At 44.9% G+C, this 18,526-nt stretch overlaps 1 protein-coding gene and 1 long non-coding RNA gene across 3 annotated transcripts in view; one reads left to right on the top strand and one right to left on the bottom strand.

Annotated features, from left to right (window-relative positions):
- The window catches only part of SLC4A4 (solute carrier family 4 member 4), a 320,050-nt gene that overhangs the window by 111,767 nt on the left and 189,757 nt on the right, over positions 1 to 18,526 (top strand). The gene's annotated exons all lie outside the window — the stretch shown is intronic.
- On the bottom strand, positions 3,061 to 18,302 carry LOC109284611 (uncharacterized). The gene is made up of 3 exons (XR_002092145.2): positions 18,062 to 18,302; positions 6,496 to 6,594; positions 3,061 to 3,150 (listed from the first exon to the last, which is right to left on the bottom strand). It is a non-coding gene; the product is annotated as an uncharacterized LOC109284611 (long non-coding RNA).

Below are 18,526 nucleotides of genomic sequence, written 5' to 3'. Positions count from 1 at the left end.
TATAGGCCCATCAGCCTGACTTCTATCCCGGGGAAGATCTTAGAAAAGTTTATTAAGGAGGCCATCCTTAATGGACTGGCCGACGCCAACATCTTAAGGGATAGCCAGCACGGGTTTGTTGCGGGTAGGTCTTGCTTGACCAATCTCATTTCCTTCTACGACCAGGTGACCTATCACCTGGACAAGGGAGATGAGATTGATGTCATATATCTTGACTTCAAAAAAGCCTTCAATCTGGTGTCCCATGATCGTCTCTTGGAGAAACTGGCCAATTGTCGCCTTGGGTCCCCCACGATCCACTGGCTGGAAAATTGGCTCCGGGGTCGGACCCAGAGGGTAGTAATTGATGGAAGTCACTCATCGTGGTGTCCTGTGACCAGTGGGGTCCCCCAGGGCTCTGTCCTTGGACCCATACTGTTAAACATCTTCATTAATGATGTGGACACTGGAGTCAGAAGTGGACTGGCCAAGTTCGCCGATGACACCAAACTTTGGGGCAAAGCATCCACACCAGAAGACAGGCGGATGATCCAGGCTGACCTGGACAGGCTCAGCAAGTGGGCGGATGAGAATCTGATGGTGTTCAATGCCGATAAATGCAAGGTTCTCCACCTTGGGGAAAAAAAACCCGCAGCATCCTTATAGGCTCGGCAGTGCTATGTTGGTTAGCACTATGGAAGAAAGAGACTTGGGGGTCATCATTGACCACAAGATGAACATGAGCCTGCAATGCGATGCTGCGGCTAGTAAAGCGACCAAAACGCTGGCTTGCATCCATAGATGCTTCTCAAGCAAATCCCGGGACGTCATTCTCCCCCTGTACTCGGCCTTAGCGAGGCCGCAGCTGGAGTACTGCGTCCAGTTTTGGGCTCCACAATTCAAAAAGGATGTGGAGAAGCTTGAGAGAGTCCAGAGAAGAGCCACGCGCATGACCAGAGGTCAGGGAAGCAGACCCTACGATGACAGGCTGAGAGCCCTGGGGCTCTTTAGCCTGGAAAAGCGCAGGCTCAGGGGTGATCTGATGGCCACCTACAAGTTTATCAGGGGTGACCACCAGTATCTAGGGGAATGTTTGTTCACCAGAGGGATGACGAGGACGAATGGTCACAAACTACTACAAGATCGTTTCAGGCTGGACATAAGGAAGAATTTCTTTACTGTCCGAGCCCCCAAGGTCTGGAACAGCCTGCCGCCGGAGGTTGTTCAAGCGCCTTCATTGAACACCTTCAAGATGAAACTGGATGCTTATCTTGCTGGGATCCTATGACCCCAGCTGACGTCCTGCCCTTTGGGCGGGGGGCTGGACTCGATCTTCCGAGGTCCCTTCCAGCACTAATGTCTATGAAATCTATGAAATCAGCAGTTCTGCCTTTTTGTTTCCTTTCCTCTATTTTTTAGTTAAAATGTGTGCTATCATGGTGATTGCAATACATTAGCCTTGACTATTCCTTGAGAGTAGACAGTAGCATTGGAGGTGCAGACAAGTAACAATTTTTACCTGATCTGGTCCCTGAAAGTGCTCTACGTTAGGGTTACCATATGTCTGGGTTTTCCCTGATGTCCTCTTTTTGGCTCCTCCCATCTCCATCCTGGTGGTTTTTAAAATATCAACAAATGTTTGCAATTTTGCTCTGGCTCTGCTCAACATTGAAGTTTTTCCTGGCATTTCCTGGCTTGTCCTAGCAAGGAGTGTGTTGCCCTGTGGGGTCAGGCCAATGCTCAGGATCTCAATATCGTGCTGTTAGACAGGAGGGTGTGGTATACAATTGCACATGCACACACTCAAAAAAATCAGTTAGGTGCATGCACACACACTTGGCGCATACACAGACTCTAGGTGCATGCACCTCAACCAGGCACGCATGCACACACTACCAACTCAGGCACATACACATCCAAAATTACCAGCCTAGGCACATGCACACCTATCACCAATTCAAGCACCTACACGCTATACACACCAAAAGTTAGACAAAAATCATTTGCCAATACCCACAAGCTCAGTACGCATACACAGATTACTAATTCAAATATCATGCACACAATGACATATACACATACGCACACTCACCAGTTCACACACATACAACCCACCTACACATACACATAGGTAAATTCCTAACTTGGATGGTATGGTGTGTGTATGTGTGTGCTTGGGGTACCTGGGATACTTGGGGGAAGGTTAAGGTGAGAGAGAGTTAAAGTGTAGGGAGTAAAAGTTGCTGGAACCGGGATTAGAACTGGTGGACTATAGAGAAGCTGGCTGGGGAGCTGAGGCTTGGGGTTACTTAAGGTCAAGTGGCCTTGGGGTTACTCGGGCTCACCTGGTGCCAGGGTGGAAGCAAGGGAAAAAGCCCAGTGGCAAGGAGGAAACAGCCAGATGATAGAGGCAGAAAGCTGGGAGATCAGAGGAAAAGGCAGCAGAGATAAGGCAATAGAAATGGCAGAGATCAGGGGAAAATGCAGTCGGAATGAGACAATAGCAATGGCAGAGATCAGGGGAAAAGGCAGTGGGGATGAGATGGTGGCAAAGAAACGGATTTGCAGGCAGAGAGGAGCTCAAGATGGCTGGAGCCACAGGAGCATGGGACAGGTGTTGGAGGTGGCAGTGAGACAGAAGCACGAGAGGGAGAAATGAGACAGAAGTTAGAGAGGTGAGGAGCAGAGATTGGAGCAGGGTCGGAACTGTAGTAAAGCACAACCCAAATCAGGGTCCAAATAACAGTTTTATTAAACAGACAACATGCTACACAGGCCCATGAAGTTATTGGTCCCCCCCCCACCACGCAAGCACTCACAATGGCAGCAGGAGAAAGAGACTCAGTGGAAGGGTTGGAGTTCAGGTAGGGAAGAGAAGCAGAGTCCAAGTCCTTGGTTGAAGAGAGGGTGGGGGTGATAGCTACCTATCCAGGCAGGAAAGGGGTCCTTGTCCAGTAGGTGTTGTCCAGAGCGGGGTCACCGGCAGGGCCTCTGGGTGGATAGGTGGTGTGGCATGGTGCTGGTGCAGATGGAGAGGGTGTCCCAACGAGTCAGTCTTCACTACCTCTTTTATGGGGCAGACTACCTCTGATCTCCTATGTGGAGGGCCTGTCCAGGCAGTGTCAGTTCTGTTCCAGAGGGCTCCAGGTGTTCTTACTGTGCATGTGCAGCCTTGGTACAATGGTGGGTTATTATGTTTATATTGACTTTTATTGTTCTATATTACTGTTTTACTGATACTGTATGATTTAGGCCTACATAAAAGAACAATAAAAGTCAATATAAACATAATAATTATACAATATAAAGAAGGAGAAAAAACAACACAAATACAACTTGCTACCAAAATAAAATGCTGAAGCTTATCCTATGTCATAGCTCACTTATACTTATCTATAGGGAATAGAGAGGGAGAGAAAAAGTCAGAAATGGTTGGGGAAGGGGAGGGAATGCATTTTTGAATAAAAAAAACCCAACAAAAAATGTAGGATTTACTACAGGAGGTGCTTGGCACTGGGAGGAGGGTGGGGGGAGTGTGATTGGAGGGGGGGCTTCACATGTCTCTGTGTGCCTACCCCGGCAGCTGGAAGCAGATAAGTCTGTGGGGGGCGGGGTTTGGAGGGCCAGGGCTTGGGGACTGTGTGTGTGTGTGTGTGTGTGTGTGTGTGGAGAAGGTTGGGTGCCTGCCAGCCCTGGGGGAATCTGTCTGGGTGCCAGGGTGGAGAGGCGGGGGAGGTGCCTGCCTTTCCAGTGGGAGAAGAGGGCAGGGTGTTCTTCAGGGGCAGCAGGGAGCTATGTGGGTAGCAGGGCTGGGGGGTGCAGGGGGGGGCAAGGGGCTGTGGGTCAGGAGTGATGGGCATCAGCAGAGCTGGGTGGCAAGAGGCTGAGGGTTAGGAATGAGGGGCATGAGGGAGGTGGGGAACTGTGGGTTAGGGGCTCAGGGCACAGGCAGGGCCAGTTAGGAGTAATGGGCACCAGCATGATCTGGGTGGTGGAGTATTGTGGGTCAGGAGTGAGGGGCAGCAGCAGGACTGGGGGGCTGTGGTTTGGGAGTGAAGGGCAGGGGCAGGGCACAAGCATTACACTGCCCCCCCCCCCCCCAAAAAAAACCAAACAAACAAAAAACCAGAAAAACAAATCATATTATGGCCTCTGGTTTGGACATGACCACTTTACATTTTCTGCTGATGAGATTTTCAAAAGCACATGTAGTTGGGTCTGACTTTGTTTGCCATTCTTCCTGAAGAATAATGTCTGCATTCAAAAGCTTGTCTAACTCTATGCCAACTATGCAATTGATCCAATAATAGGTATCACCCTAATAAATCCTTTTCTTTCACACAGTTCCTTATTTAGTGGTGAAGTCAATGGTAAAACACTGATTGACCTTGATAGTTAGACCAAAGATAAATGATTTTGAAAAAATCTAACCCTGTATTTTTTATATAATCATTCTTTTGGGGAGAATCTGAGGTGTGAAAAATCAGCATTTCCCCCCAAGATATTTGTAGTTGTACGCAAATGGTCCAAGCACTCTTATTAATGAGTTATGCTAATGTGGCACTTACTAGCAAATGCAGTTTTAAAAAAAGAAAGACCTTTAAAATTCATGCCAAATTTTAAGGCAAGCCAAATGCTTAACAAAGTTCAATCGGGGTAAAAAATTGTAAGCCAATCCCTGCATTTAAAAAATGGGTAATATGTGCAGGCATTCACTGCGCATGTGGTAGCAATGAGGGGCACAACACTGCGCTGTTGCCCCTGCTGTTGCCGTGTGGGCAGGGGACACCTTGCTAGGGCAGCGTGGAGCTTGCAGTGGTATGCAGCTTCCCTGTGTGGCCCTGCAGTGCCGGGTCACACCAGCTGGGCTGCGGAGGCTCCACAGGGCAGCAGCAGGGTGGGGAGCCCAAGCCCACAGTGAACAGCCTGCGCCCACCCTTCTGTTGTGCACAGATTTGGGAGGCATGGGTCCCCCCTGCCTCGTGGGAGTGCGTGCAGTGGCGGGGAGCTGGCTGCACTGCCTGTCTGAGCCCACAGCAGGCAGTGGGGGGAGAGCTGGGCTCCGCTGCACTGCAACAGCCATTGCCTCCTGCAGAGGGGGCAGAGGGTTGTGGACCCAGGTCCCTGCCCCTGATGCCCTGCTAGCTGGGCCCCCACTCCAGCAGGTCTGGGGGGGCAGAGGGCTGTAGATGGAGTGTGGGGGGTGAGGGACACCAGCAGAAGTAGCAGGGGGGCTGTGTGAGTGAGTGAGGGTCCTGGACCTGTGTTCTGTGAGCTAAGGGGGCAGGGGGAGCTCTGATTTCCCAAGATAGAAAACCTCAAGTCAAATACCAAAATCTATATGTATTTAGCATTTATTTTATTATAGTGATTGAGGTACTGGTAGGCTTCCAAATTGCCTTAAAATTGTAAATATATCAATAAAACATTGTGTTCAACTGATACCTTTATATATAGCGGACTTTCATTTTAATTATAGATTTTGGATTTTTTATCAGAGGATTTGTGATTTTTTTTTTTTATCAGGGAAAAACAGGATTCCTGGTGATTCTGATTTTTGCTTCCTCGCAGCTGGTCCAGAATGAGAAGTGCTGGAGTAATGCTATCTCATCTGGCACATATTCTTATCTAATTCACATTTAACTGGTCAGAGTAAGAGCCCAATCCAGCAAGGACTCACTCACAGGCTTAAATTTAAGTACATGCATTGAATAATAGTGGTCTTTATGTATACATATCCTAGACTGCATGTTGCTTGTTGTTTTAATGATGGTACTACAAGCATCCCTTTTAACTAACTGATGCCTGCAGCTTGGCAGGCATTGGCAGGTTACAGTTGCTAGCATGGCTTTTGTTTTCCTTTCCTACTCCCGACAGAAGTATTATATTACATTCCTGCAGTTTTCACTTAAAAAAAAGGGCTTGAACATATCCAGCAAATGAAAGACGGAACAGTCTTCCAGGAAGATGACATAATGACATAGATTTTTGCAAAGACTGATGCGGCAGTGGTGGTGTTAATAGAGATGATTCAAGATCTGCGTTTGGGTTTGATGGTCTAACAGCAGAATTTGATTAAGGAAAAGCTTTTGACAAGCATGCTGTGTCATCTTAACTCTGTTCTTTTAGTCAATGGCTGGTTCTATTCTTGACTTTCTTCCTGGGAAGCAGAATTAGGTCAGTCTCTCCTTGGGGTATCTAGCAGTGGATTTTGGTGTGCAGGGAAATAGCTGTACATGTGAATTGGCCATCCTTTTAAGCAAGAACAACCAGATTTTTCAGTTGCATAAGAAGAGTAAGTATTTTGGAAGAGCTAAAATATTTTGCTTGCTACCAAGGCTGTATATTTTCTTTTAGTTATGCAGAGAATTCATTTAAAATGGGACTCTCCTGTTGAAGACAACTTTCAAACTCAACAGGCTTGGAGCAGAAATGCTTTTGTGTGTGTCTCTGTTCACACAATTGCTAATAACCAAAGACATTTTTGTTTTGAAAGTCTTTCTAGGCCATGCTTACCTGTAATGACCTAAAGGTCATTCAGCATTTCCATGGAAAGTCTGAGGTCCAAACCTCTGGAATCAGCCTTCATTATGGTGTTAAGCAGGAAACTCTGGGCTATGGGTGAGGAAACAAAACATTTAAACAGCCCTTCCCTAATGGCAGGTTGCAGAGCACTTGCTGGTGAACCACAGAGAACTGTGAGACCATAGCAAAATGACTTTATGTCTAGCTGCTCCTGTCTGTGCACCCACAGAATATGTTAAAGGAAATTAAAAATACATATGTACTGTTCTAATATTACTTTGCCACATTAACAGCAACAAGGGTATGACCTAATCCCAAGTGGAATGGGAAAGTTCAGTGCCACCGCCTCTTGGCTAAAGGTGTTCCTTTGTGAAGAAGTTTGTGCCTCTCCAGTCTGCAACAGTTGATGCAGAGAAGCTGTCTGGTTCACTTTTTAAATATAATCTTACCCAAGCAAGCAGCAGTGTGAAAGATTTTGTTAAGACTCGGGAAGAGAAAATGGATAGATAGGTGGATGTGCAACACATGTGGATTGACATCACATCCACCTTTCTATCAATCAAGTTTTAAAAAACTATTTAAAATCTTTAATGTGTTGTAAAAGGTAATGCAAGAGTCTCTCATAAGGTTAGTAATTTCCTCTGCTCACAGGAATGGAGCCCTTCATAGGAGAGAGAACTCCATTCCAGTGGATGAACTGGGACCCTGGCAGTGCCCCAGTACCTGGAAAAAGAGCCAATAGCAGGACAGCTGGCACGCTGTCCACCTGATTCTTCCTTTCTTCTTCATGCATACGTAATGAAAAGCAAAATGCTCCAAAATAGTACTTTATTTAAAGAGGTACTATTTGGATTACTTCAGCTACTTTTGGAATGTTTCAAAGGTGCTTGAAATGTTTTGCTTGGTGCACAGTCCACAATTTTGGAGCCTGGCAAGCAGCCAATGTGTAATTTTTTAAAAGTTTGATTGTAAGTTTGATTGTTCTTTAGTCAAGTTAAGGATTAGTGCATAGAAGAGACAACACTGTGTAACATGGATGTACATTAATGTTGTGACTCAAGGGCTCATATTAATTGATAGTAACTGTTGTCCAAAGGGCCAGCATCTGCATTTGAAAATGGTGAGTAGATAGCCTAGCTTTCCTTTCTATTACATGTATGGAAAACATGATTGTTGCTGAAAAGGCCTAGTCTGTTTCCATTTTTTCTTTTGCTCTAAGGGCCAGCTAGTGATCTCATTTATTTTCCCTTTAAAACAAATGGTGCTGATTTGTTGCCTGAGTCCTCTGGATGTCCAGTTTTTGGACTGTCCTAGATGTAGTTCAGCCTTTTGGCTAAGAGCAAGTGAAATAAATTGGCACATCATAAACAAGCTATGAGTATACTCTTAACAGGGGTAAAGAACATGGTCTGCGTTGTTCACTGGTGCTGTTCTCGCCACATCTATTATGAATAAGCAAAAACTCTATTAATAGAAGTAGGAGTGTGACTGGCATTGGATGATGGCTAGTGTTTATAACAATGTTGATATTGGAGATTCTGGGAAACTGTTACATACCAGCAAAATTAAGACATATACAATATGCAGTTTTGCCTGTGGGTAGTACTACATTGCTGAAGCTAGGTACTTACCACACAGCTTTAGAAATTGCTGGTGGGGAAAGATCCCTAGGTAAAACTAAAATGCACCTGACTATCAGCGGCTATGACCCTTCAGTTGGAGAGGTGTTGGGAAGTTCTTCATGCTGCCCACTTAAACCTCTTATTAGCCAGAACAGTTTACACAAAGTTTCACTTCGAATTGCAGTTGATATTAGCTCCCTGGTACTAGGAGCTAGGGATTAGTTGGCATTAGTCATGAACATAAAACATGCTAACACGTCAGAGCTGACTCCCCATTGAGGTCGGTACCACATGCCACGATATATTTAGCAACTGAATAATTGTAATTGCACATCTTATCAGGTAAGTGTCATTTAGTTTACATTTTTAGGGATGTGGTAATGCAGAAAAAGACCAAGTGGCTCTTATGCCTACAAGACAAGCAAGGTACTAGGCCAATATTTTTGCTACAACTTCACTCAACGATTGCTTTATAGAGTCATCACGTTGTCCATGTAAATTACACAAGGTTGTTGCTGTTAATCTAATATTTATTCTTTAAAAGTGATGATAATACTTACAAAATGCTTTGCTCATTGGGTGGTTTGGATTCTTTTTAGAATGTACTGGTTCTAGCTTGAAGTGAGCATCAAGGAAAAATAAAAAGTAATTCAAATTACAAGGGAGGGAAGGACACTGTGAACAGGTTACATTGGTTGACTGAGGTTCTGGCAGCGAGTTAAATAGCATGTAATTTTAGGATTATGAAGCAAGCTAAACAAATGCAGCTCACCAAAGTTTGCTTGTTTTTTTTCATAGCATATTCCTAATAGGCATACTGTTAGGTGAACTTGCTTTCTTCCATCTCTAGTTTTCAAATGAATTAACATTATGGGTTTTTTTTGTTATTGCAAGACCACATGCATTATTTCAGAGTAATCCCACGCTTGGCACTGTGGTACTTCAGGTGTGTTTGGAAGTCAGGAAATCAAAGTGTCTGCACTGGCATTGAAATAAATGTGCAGGAATTCTAGTGTTTCTGCAGTAAACTGTTGAAAACCAAAATAAGGCTTGGTAGTCATTTGCGTGTATGTGTGTGTGTGGGGGGGGTGCCATTAAACTACTGCCTGTTTAATTAAGGTGGGACTTGCACTCGGCCTGTTATGGACACTTCCAGTTATGCGGTTCTGTTTTCAGCTGCTTTCATCTTGGCCAAACTTTTAACATTTGTACTGAAATTTGTCATGGGATGCTCTAATGCAGGATGTGTGGGGGGAGGGTTGTTTTCTTTTCTTTTCTTTCTCTTTTTCTTCTTTGAAATATGACATGGGAGCCCTGAGTAATAGAATGTGCCTTTTTTTTGTTCATGTTGAAATCTGTCCAAGTTACAAGCTGTTAAAAAAAATTATCATTTTGCACATGCTCATTTGAGACTAGAATAGAGCAGCTCCCATCTGTCAAGATTCTGTTGTTTCTTTCAGAGACCTGTTCAGCCCACTTCCTTCTTGCTCTTTCTAGAGAGTTGTTCCCACACTGTTATCCTCAGCCTACATATCAAGAACCACCTGTCCTTGTCAGGTCATCAGAGCCCTGAATGATGGTGACTGACAGTTGGTGCCATTATGGTACACACTCACCTACATTTGAATTTTCATTTCTGACCCTCCGTCAGAGGTGTTCTACTAGATAGTCTACTGAGAGCTGGGAAACACTGACATAAAGAGAGGTCTGTGCTAATGCGGATGTGGAGCTGTTTGATTACAGTCATATTCGGTGGCGGGCAATCAGCAATTCCTTTGCTAGGTATTTAATGAAGGAATTATGATAGAATGTGTCTTTGTCTTAGTCACTAACATTGGGAGCAACTCTTGAACCAAAAAGAGCAACTGGATCTAGGCCTTGGTTGAACACTGACTGCATACTAGGAGAATTCAGATTTAGAAACCCCTTTAAAGCCTGACCCACAACATCCAGACGCTTGTAGAAAGCAGGATTACAAATAAGATCTGTTGTCTGATTGGCAGTCAGAGAACTACAGATGATGGTGAGACTATATGTGAATTCATTTCAGTGGGAGTCTTATCTGTACTGATGCATGTCAGGGGTGGTGTTGTTTTAATGAATGGAGCAGGTCTCTTTGCAACAGCCTAATGAAGGTGAGTTGCTGTATTTCAAATCTTAATCCGCTAATTTGATGTTTATAAGCAAATTCCCATGAAAAGTATATAGTTTCCTGTGAATCGCCTGTTGTGGTTCTGCCATGCAGGTGTCTCTCTTCTGGGTGGTCAGCAGAGCACAAACTATAATTATTTAGTTTGATGAGATAATTGACTTGGCTCCTAAATGACTTAGGAGCTTTTGTGTTATGTGAAAGGAAAGATGTGGGTAGGTGGGTTGCAGTGCAGCTCTTTAGTTTAACAGGAGGTAGTTTTGTAACTTCGTGCCTTTTAAGAGGCAGACTAGAGCATATGTGTTTAAAGGACAGATATTTGGAAGAAAACTCGGCATTGACCCGGCAAACCCCCAGAGAAGTCAAGCAGAGATATCATTCTGAGAGTTGGTAGTGTTAGGCAAATGCTGAGCAGCCTGGAAAATTCCACTAGCGGTGTTGGGGAATGTGTTTGCTTGCCTGGTGGTTTAAGCTTTGCCTACTTTAGAAAGGTCTTGTTTTACCTTTCTGTGTATTTAAAGTGGCATAAGCTTCCCTAGTGTGGATATGGCTGTCCCAGTATAGAAATGTTTATACTAGTATGGTTCATGCCCATAGGAAAAAGGAGAATAATAATTTATGGATTAAGTTATTTTATAGGGCTTTTAGAATAATCTTTTAACTAGTATGACATTTGCAGTTTAACCCAGTGGTTCTCAACCTTTTTATACTAAAGGCATCCCTTGGGAAATGCTAGCTTTAAGCTCTCACTCGCTTTTTACAATAGAAAAATAATAAAGCAATTATTCTGTTGCAAAGAATTCAGACTGCAACAGGAAAGAATGCTTTTGACACTATGGATTCCTCTTAGAAATTCCTGGCTTGATCTTGTGAATCGTGTGTAGGTATTTGTATACCTAACAGTGCTAATACTGAGTGATACCCTTAAAAGGATCTCGGAGCACCCCAGAGTTCCACATCATCCTGCTTGTGAGACATTGGTTTAATCTATCCTACCCTCAATTGAGACAGTTGGTCACTAATAAAACTTTTAAGTGTTTGAGACCATCAAGTACCTTTCAAAAATTACAGGCTTATGACTTGAACTCAAATATAGCACTTAGCTGTGCAGTGTTGTGCTATGAAAAGTGTTCATTTATTTCAGACCCTGCTACTGAACAGTTTATGACCTGAGGCATGGGGAATGCCAGCCTTTCCTTAAATCTACCTTTTGGTGTCCTGAGACTATTGTTTCTTCAGTTACCCTAAATGAATTGTGTCTGTTTGACATTTCCAAGGACATGATGCATCCTACAATCTCAGCCAGTGGGTAATCAGTTCTGTTCATTCCAGTGCCTTCATAATTCACTGGAGAAGAAAATGACCTTGGTTTCTGTATCTTAAACAACTTTAGGAACCCGTAATCACCTGGTGATTAAGGAAGCTTGGCAATTAATTTGTGTCCTCTGCAATCTTCAGCAAACCCAGTTAGAATAGTACAGTGTACAGTGGGGCTTTTTCACTTTGCTGTCTCCTAGACTTGAATTGAAAACTTCCAAGCCTCTTTTTCCCTGTGGTTCCTTTGACAATTCCATTTTAAGATATTACACAAGGCTTTAAATGATAGGTTCCTGGCTCATTGAGCATGGTTTTCTTTTATAAGTTGGGCATCCAATATCAGACTTGCTAGCTAAGTGGAGAGTTTGACTGCTATCCCAACACGGTGATCTTTCAACAGCACTGCATTTCATTGATTTGAGTGGGAGTTGCACATGAGGATGGATTACAGGATTGAGTCTCTGAGTTGGGTAGTTCAGTACATCCTTGGCCATCATGTTTAACATTCACAGCTGCCTTTAACCACCAAAATATAAAGCGGTGGCTTTCCACAGGTTTTATTGATTTCTTTTTTTGATTTACAGCCTTATTATAGGTAAATTAACGTACATGAATGACAGGGTGCCACAGAGAGAGAAGAGAAGGAAATGGGTAATTAACATATATTGGGTATTACTGATTGCTTTTATGATTATCTGGATTTTAAGGTATTAGCTGGAAAAATATCCCATAATCCCTTATTAAAGATAAAAGGCAAGTCATTAAAAGTAGAAGGTTGTTGTTTTTAGTTCTGAGAAGGACTGGAAATATGTCTTGGCTAAAACAGCAAGCTAACCTTGAGAGCCCATAAGACCAAGTAGCTCAGCTTAATTGTTCTCCTTGGTAAGGGAATTTCTAAAGTTTCCCATGTGTTAGGGGGAGAGAAGGGGTCTGAGACAAAGCGACCTTTGTCAGACCAACTAGATACTTGGCACTGGGTTAGAATCATTAAGCATTTTGAGTCTCTGCATTAACTCAGCCCTGCCCAGCTGCTGTGCTTTGAACTTTCAGTAGCATAGACTGAGATTGCTTAACAGCCTATTATAATTCTAGCAAGAGCTACTGGAAGGTAGCTAAGGGCTATGGGTAAGTTTTGGTCTGTACTGGAGCAATATCTGTAGTACCCAGTAGTATCTGATTTACAATAGTTAATTCTAATAAAAATGTACCACATGATAAATACTTCTTAATGGATTGGTCTTTTTAAAAACTAATATAGATGCATCTTTTTGGCTTGTTTTCATAGAATCAAATCCAAGCTGCTCAAGTGGGTTAGATGTGAAATTGAATCTTTGCACGCTTGTTTTATCCCGTGTCTGAAGTTTCAGAATAGGAAATATTTGTGTATTCCTAACTGTGAAGGTATTGACTTAAAATGCAGCAGAAATGGGAGATTAAAACAAATTTTAGAAAATAAAAAAGATAATTTTTTTGTTATGAATGGGAGCCAAGGAGATGAGTACTGCTAAGTGATTGAAGTTAAAAGAAGTGAAAATGCTTCTTTTATTCTTCAGGGTGCGTATTAAAAAGAAGTTACTCATGTTTAGTTGGCCCTTTCCAGTTCAAATAGGTTAAAGCAAGGTAAATAGTACTCTCAGGGCAGGAGTTCCTATAAACTCCCTAATCCAATTTTAGATGCTCAATTTTTAAAAGTGCTGAGCATCCAGCAGCACCCATTAAACTTTCAGGCGTTCAGCACTTTTGCAGCCTCTTGCAAGTCAGGCCATTTATTTATGTGTCTAAAGAGGAATTTTAAAAGCCCAACTTCAGGGCCCTATTTTTCTCCCCTCAAACTCTTGACCTCAGTTTCTGTTCCTGCTTCTGTGTTTTCAGATGTGGAATGCTTACCCTGGGACAGTAGTCAGCAACCTTTCACAAATGCGTGCTGCTGCTTGTGACCCAGATGACGCTGTGGGCTGCCAGTCCTCCCCTTGCTGCGGCTGATCCCCTGCTGTCACCTCTGCTGTATTGAAGGCTGCTGTTATGCACTCTGTAATGTAGCTGCTGCTTACCATGCAGTGCTGATAGATGTGGCCAGTGCCAAATGGAAATGGGAAATTTGGCAGTGATGATAAGTGAGTGAGCAGCCCTGGGCAGAGAGCAGAGAAGGCTGGGGTAGCTGCAGGTGGCTTGGGAACCCAGAATGCAGCCCCTTTACATTGGTGGCTAGGGCTGGTATGCCCTCCCCTGCATATCAGCAGTTACTTCCACCCCTGCTGTGGGCTGGATCCAAGCTCTGTGGGTCATTATGGCCTGTGGCTGTAAGCTGCTGGCACAAGTCCTAGGATGTAGTGGCATGAACTAAGGGCTGAGTTGAAGTTAGGGTTTTAGATTTGTGTCTCAGGAATCTCACAAACAACTTCCATAATATTTAAACCATTTTGGGCCAAGTCTGGACCAGGTAGAGAAAATAAATATCTGTATTCCAGGCAGCTAAGGATGAAAGCCTCATTGTGATAATCCCAAAGGTCTCTCTGTCTTTGGTTTTATTGAGCTTTAAAGATACTTCTGATAACTTTATTTTGCTGTTAGTTTACAGCTGTCTTTCACTCCTTGAAGTGTCTTTGTTCCTTTGCATATGGAGTTAACACAAGTTGCCTTTTTGTCTGTTACATAGCGTAGGCTGCAATTGCTTTTTCCCCTGACCTGAAGAAAGGTGTTTTGTGCCTGCAAGCTTGTCAGACATTTCTCCCAGCTATGTATGTGGTCCAGTAAAAGGCATCACAAAAAATCCTTGCTTCTCATGTATTTCATAACCGTCACAGCTACAGCACTCCAAATCTACCACACGTTGGTTTTATGTAACTACTTAAATCTTGCAGTCTTCTTTGTCAGCAGCCCTGTCTCTGCCTGCTGTCCATTTTAGGTGGGATATGGAGGCCATCTTTTTTATCTTTTTCTTGCAAAGGGCTTGCCAATTGCTGCACTATTTTCCACACCAAATTTGACACCATTTGTCTCATTTTGTTTTTTTTAGCAATATCTGTCAAAGTCAAAAGCATTTGTTCCATTGGCCACTCCAGATATTTGGATGCTGCTGATTATGCACTCACAATTCAAAAAGAGTCTTCTTTCAGGATAGAAGTTTTCCTGACTGACACTGACTTTTATTATTATTGGTGCTTTTCCATTATCTCAATGTGAACATTGCAAATGGCAGTGCAGTGGAGCTTACTATCATATATGCAAAAGCTGTGCTAGAATAACTGGAATATTTTCATGTTAAAAGAAGTGCAAGAGGAACATCAAAACAATGATGACTTGGAAAGAAGACATCCAAGTCCTATCTTTTCTTATTATTACAAGATAATCTGAGATCCTGGTAGAGCATTAATGTTTGGATAACAGACACAGTAGCCAAATAGGGATTAGATGCATCTAGGTCCCATTAACTTTGTCCAAACACCATTCTGAAGGAAAAGATGCAGATAACGGTGGAAAGAAACAGAATGGAAATCCAAGGAGGAATAGAGAGGATGACGCATTGTTCTGTATCTTTAGTGTAATTTTGATCTCTAGCTACCACTGGGTCAGATACCATTCCTATTCATGCATGCCAAATGGCACCTTTATATACAACTAGTTTTCTTTGATTCCCAGTCCTTTTGATTTCAGTGGTACTGCTTGCAAAATAAGGTGATGTACCATGTAAGTAGGATTGGAATCTAGGTCTTTCCCTTTTTTTTCAGGTGGATAGAAATAAGGTAGGATTTTTGGTTACATGTATTTAATTGAAAATGTGTAGAGAGTGTTCCAGGCCGCTATTCTTTCTTATCAAAACATCTTTACAAAAAAAAGGATAAATCTATAAAAGAAAGAACTCTTTAAAACTTGTGCCCTTTTCTTCAGTGCCATGTTTCTTAATGTGTTATATATAAGATATTTAGAGACCAGAAGACAATGTTTTAATCCTGCACTTAGGAGCCATCCTACTAGATCAGGGAAATGGCCTGATATCCCATTTCTGAAAGTGGTTAGCACAGGGGTGGGCAAAATACAGTCTGCAGGCCGGATACAGCCTGCCAAGCACTTCCCTCTGGCCCATGGAGCCCCTTCAAAACCCATGTAATGGCGGCTGCCTCTCTAAAAGCCTCCGGCAGCACAAGCCACTGGCTGCAGCATCTCAGGCTGTTTCCTTGGGTTCTGGTTGCGAGGCAACCAACCCTGACCTCAGCCTGCCCCAGCTGGCCTCACCCCGCCACCAGATCAGGCCACGTTTGCAGCTTGAGAGGGGTGGGGGCGCTGGGCCAGAACCTGTGGTGCCGGTGAGGGGAAGGAGTGTCTGGGCTGGGTTCTGCTTTGCTGCACGGGACTGGAAAGGGCCCTGCCCTGCAGGTAAGCCCAGGAAAGCAACTGCTAGGCAGGTTTTCCCCATGCTGTGCCATGCTGCTCAGGCTGTGCAGGGTCGGGCTGGGTCAGCACTGGGGAGGGGAAACAGCAGCAGGGCTGCAGCTATGGGAGGAGAGTCAGCACCAGGGAGGAGAGGTGGTGGCGGAGCCGCGTGCCGCTCAGGACAGGACAAGCCCAGCCGGAGGAGCAGGGGCTCAGCTGCATTTTCTCCTTACCTGCGCTGGTCAGTCCCGAGTGGTACACAGCTCCACCACCACTTCTGCTGGCTGGTGCAGACCCGGCCGGGCTCGCCCTGTCCCCAGCAGCACGTGGGAAGCCGGCTTCAGCCACGTGCTGCTCCGGATGGGATGGACCTGGCTGGGTCTGCACCGGCCAGGAAAGGCGGCTTGCAGCTGGAGTCGGCTCCTTGCATGATGCTGGGGATGGGAGGAGCCTGGCTGGGTCTGCACCAGCCAGCAGAAGCGGCAGCAGAGCCGTATGCTTCTCAGGATGGGACGAGCCCAGCCAGAACAGCAGGGGCTCAGCTGCATTTTCCCTTGCCTGTGCCAGTCAGTCCCGAGTGGCACATGGCTCCGCTGCCACTTCTGCTGGCCAGTGTAGACCCATCCAGGCTGTCCAATCTGGAGCAGCACGCGGCTGAAGCCAGCTTTGCACGTGCTGCTGGGGATGGGAGAAGCCCGGCTGGGTCTGCACTGGCCAGGAAATGCGGCATGCAGCTGAAGTTGGCTCCTCACGTGCTGCTGGGGATGGGAGGAGCCCAGCTGGGTCTGCACCAGGCTGCAGAAGCGGTGGCAGAGCCGTGTGCCACTCGGGACTGACCGGTGCAGGCAGGGGGAAAGTGCAGGTGAGCCCCTGCTACTCCGGCCAGACTTGTCCCATCCCGAGTGGCACATAGCTCTGCTGCCACTTCTGCTGGCCAGTGCAGACCCGGCCAGGCTCCTCCTGTCCCCAGCAGCACGTGAGGAGCTGACTCCAGCTGCATGCCACTTTTCCTGCCCAGTACAGACCCAGCCAGGTCCGTCCTATACGGAACAGCGTGCAACTGAAACCAGCCTACCAGGTGCTGCTGGGGACAGGGTGAGCCCGACTACCAGCAGAAGCGGTGGCGGAGCCTCCTCCATTTGGGACCAGCTGGTACAGGTAGGGGGAAAGTTCTGGGGGAGGTCTGATGCCCCTGAAACCCCACTGCTGGGGCAGGATGTTAGAGGGGTCACAATCCCTTGCTACCTGGTAAGTTGTGCAAGGGGAGGGACTTCCGGTGGCAAAGGTCAGGGGTCAGGGGTGGGGCTTCCAGTGGCAAAGGTCAGGGGCAGGGCTTCCAGTCCCAAGATGGCAACAAGGGGGTGGGGCAACTGAAGGGGCATGGCTACCCATGCGGCCCTTGACAGCTTGCCAAAACTCATCAAGTGGCCCTCCGCCCAAAATAATTGCCCACCCCTGGTATACCCTCTTGCTGTGCAAAAGCTTGTTTTTGCTTTTGCAACCTCACCTAACAGTACACTGCATATTGGACACTGCTGAAGAAAAGAGAGAGGCCTAGCCAAATTAAAGGCCTTTTCCAGTATGTGAGACATGAGGCACTGATCACTGATGGCCTGTTATAGGGCCAGATAACAGTTGCTGAAGCTTCAATAGTTTATCTTCTGACCTAACAACAGTAGGGTTATTTGATTGTTTTTAAAATTTCTTAGCAGTTAAATGGATGTATTTTTATATAAGAAATGTTTAGTCAGGCATGACAGGGGAGTGACTGGTATTGCCTGTGGAAAGATTGGCTATCATTGACTATTTTTCCCTTTACTCTTGAAAGGAGTTCCCACAGGAACAGGTAAATAACCTGGAATGGGTCAGCTTGGGAAAGCTGACTTGATTGCTGCCCCTTTGTTGCAATTACAAAGAGAAAAGCGTGCTGTCTGGAGTGTTCCAGTCTCAAACTTTCCCCCAAGATTTACATTCTCTTAGGACCTGATTCAAAGCCCACTGAAGCTAGAGTGATTTGTGACTTTTAAGATTCGAAGGGCAACCTGTGCACTCTCTGAAAAAACACTCCCCTTCAAATGATTTTGAATAAAGAACTCACCAGCCTAGTGTTGCGAAGAATTTCCCTTGCAGACCTTCTTTAGCCAACCAGTGACCTACAGGAAGAAGTTCATCTGGATCCTTTTCTCTATCCCTATTCCTAATTATTACATTTTGTCTGGAGTTTGTTTCAAAATAACTGTTTGTCGGACACTGCTTTCCTTCTGTCTTGCAAAATACCCAGAAGTTTCCCATATAACTGTCTCCTCCTTATATTCACATCTTTACCAACTCACCCAAATGAACTTTAAGCATTAAACTTGATCAGTAAGTCCTTTACAAGCTGTCCTCTGATAGGCAGAACAAAACAAATGTTATGATCCGGTAAGTTATCCTCCTCACTTGTGACCTTCCAGCTTTAGGCCCAAGCCAGAGGTTGACCATAAGGTCAATGCTTTATGCCAAAAGCAACCCAAATGCATTTTGTTAATTACAAATAGCAGTTCTGTGCGGTCCAAACTATTAT

The sequence above is a fragment of the Alligator mississippiensis genome, chromosome 2 (assembly GCF_030867095.1).
Source record: "Alligator mississippiensis isolate rAllMis1 chromosome 2, rAllMis1, whole genome shotgun sequence".
Taxonomy (NCBI): Eukaryota; Metazoa; Chordata; order Crocodylia; family Alligatoridae; genus Alligator; species Alligator mississippiensis.
The sequence above is the reverse complement of the archived record's forward strand: the minus strand, read 5'-3'. Positions and strand labels throughout refer to the sequence as shown.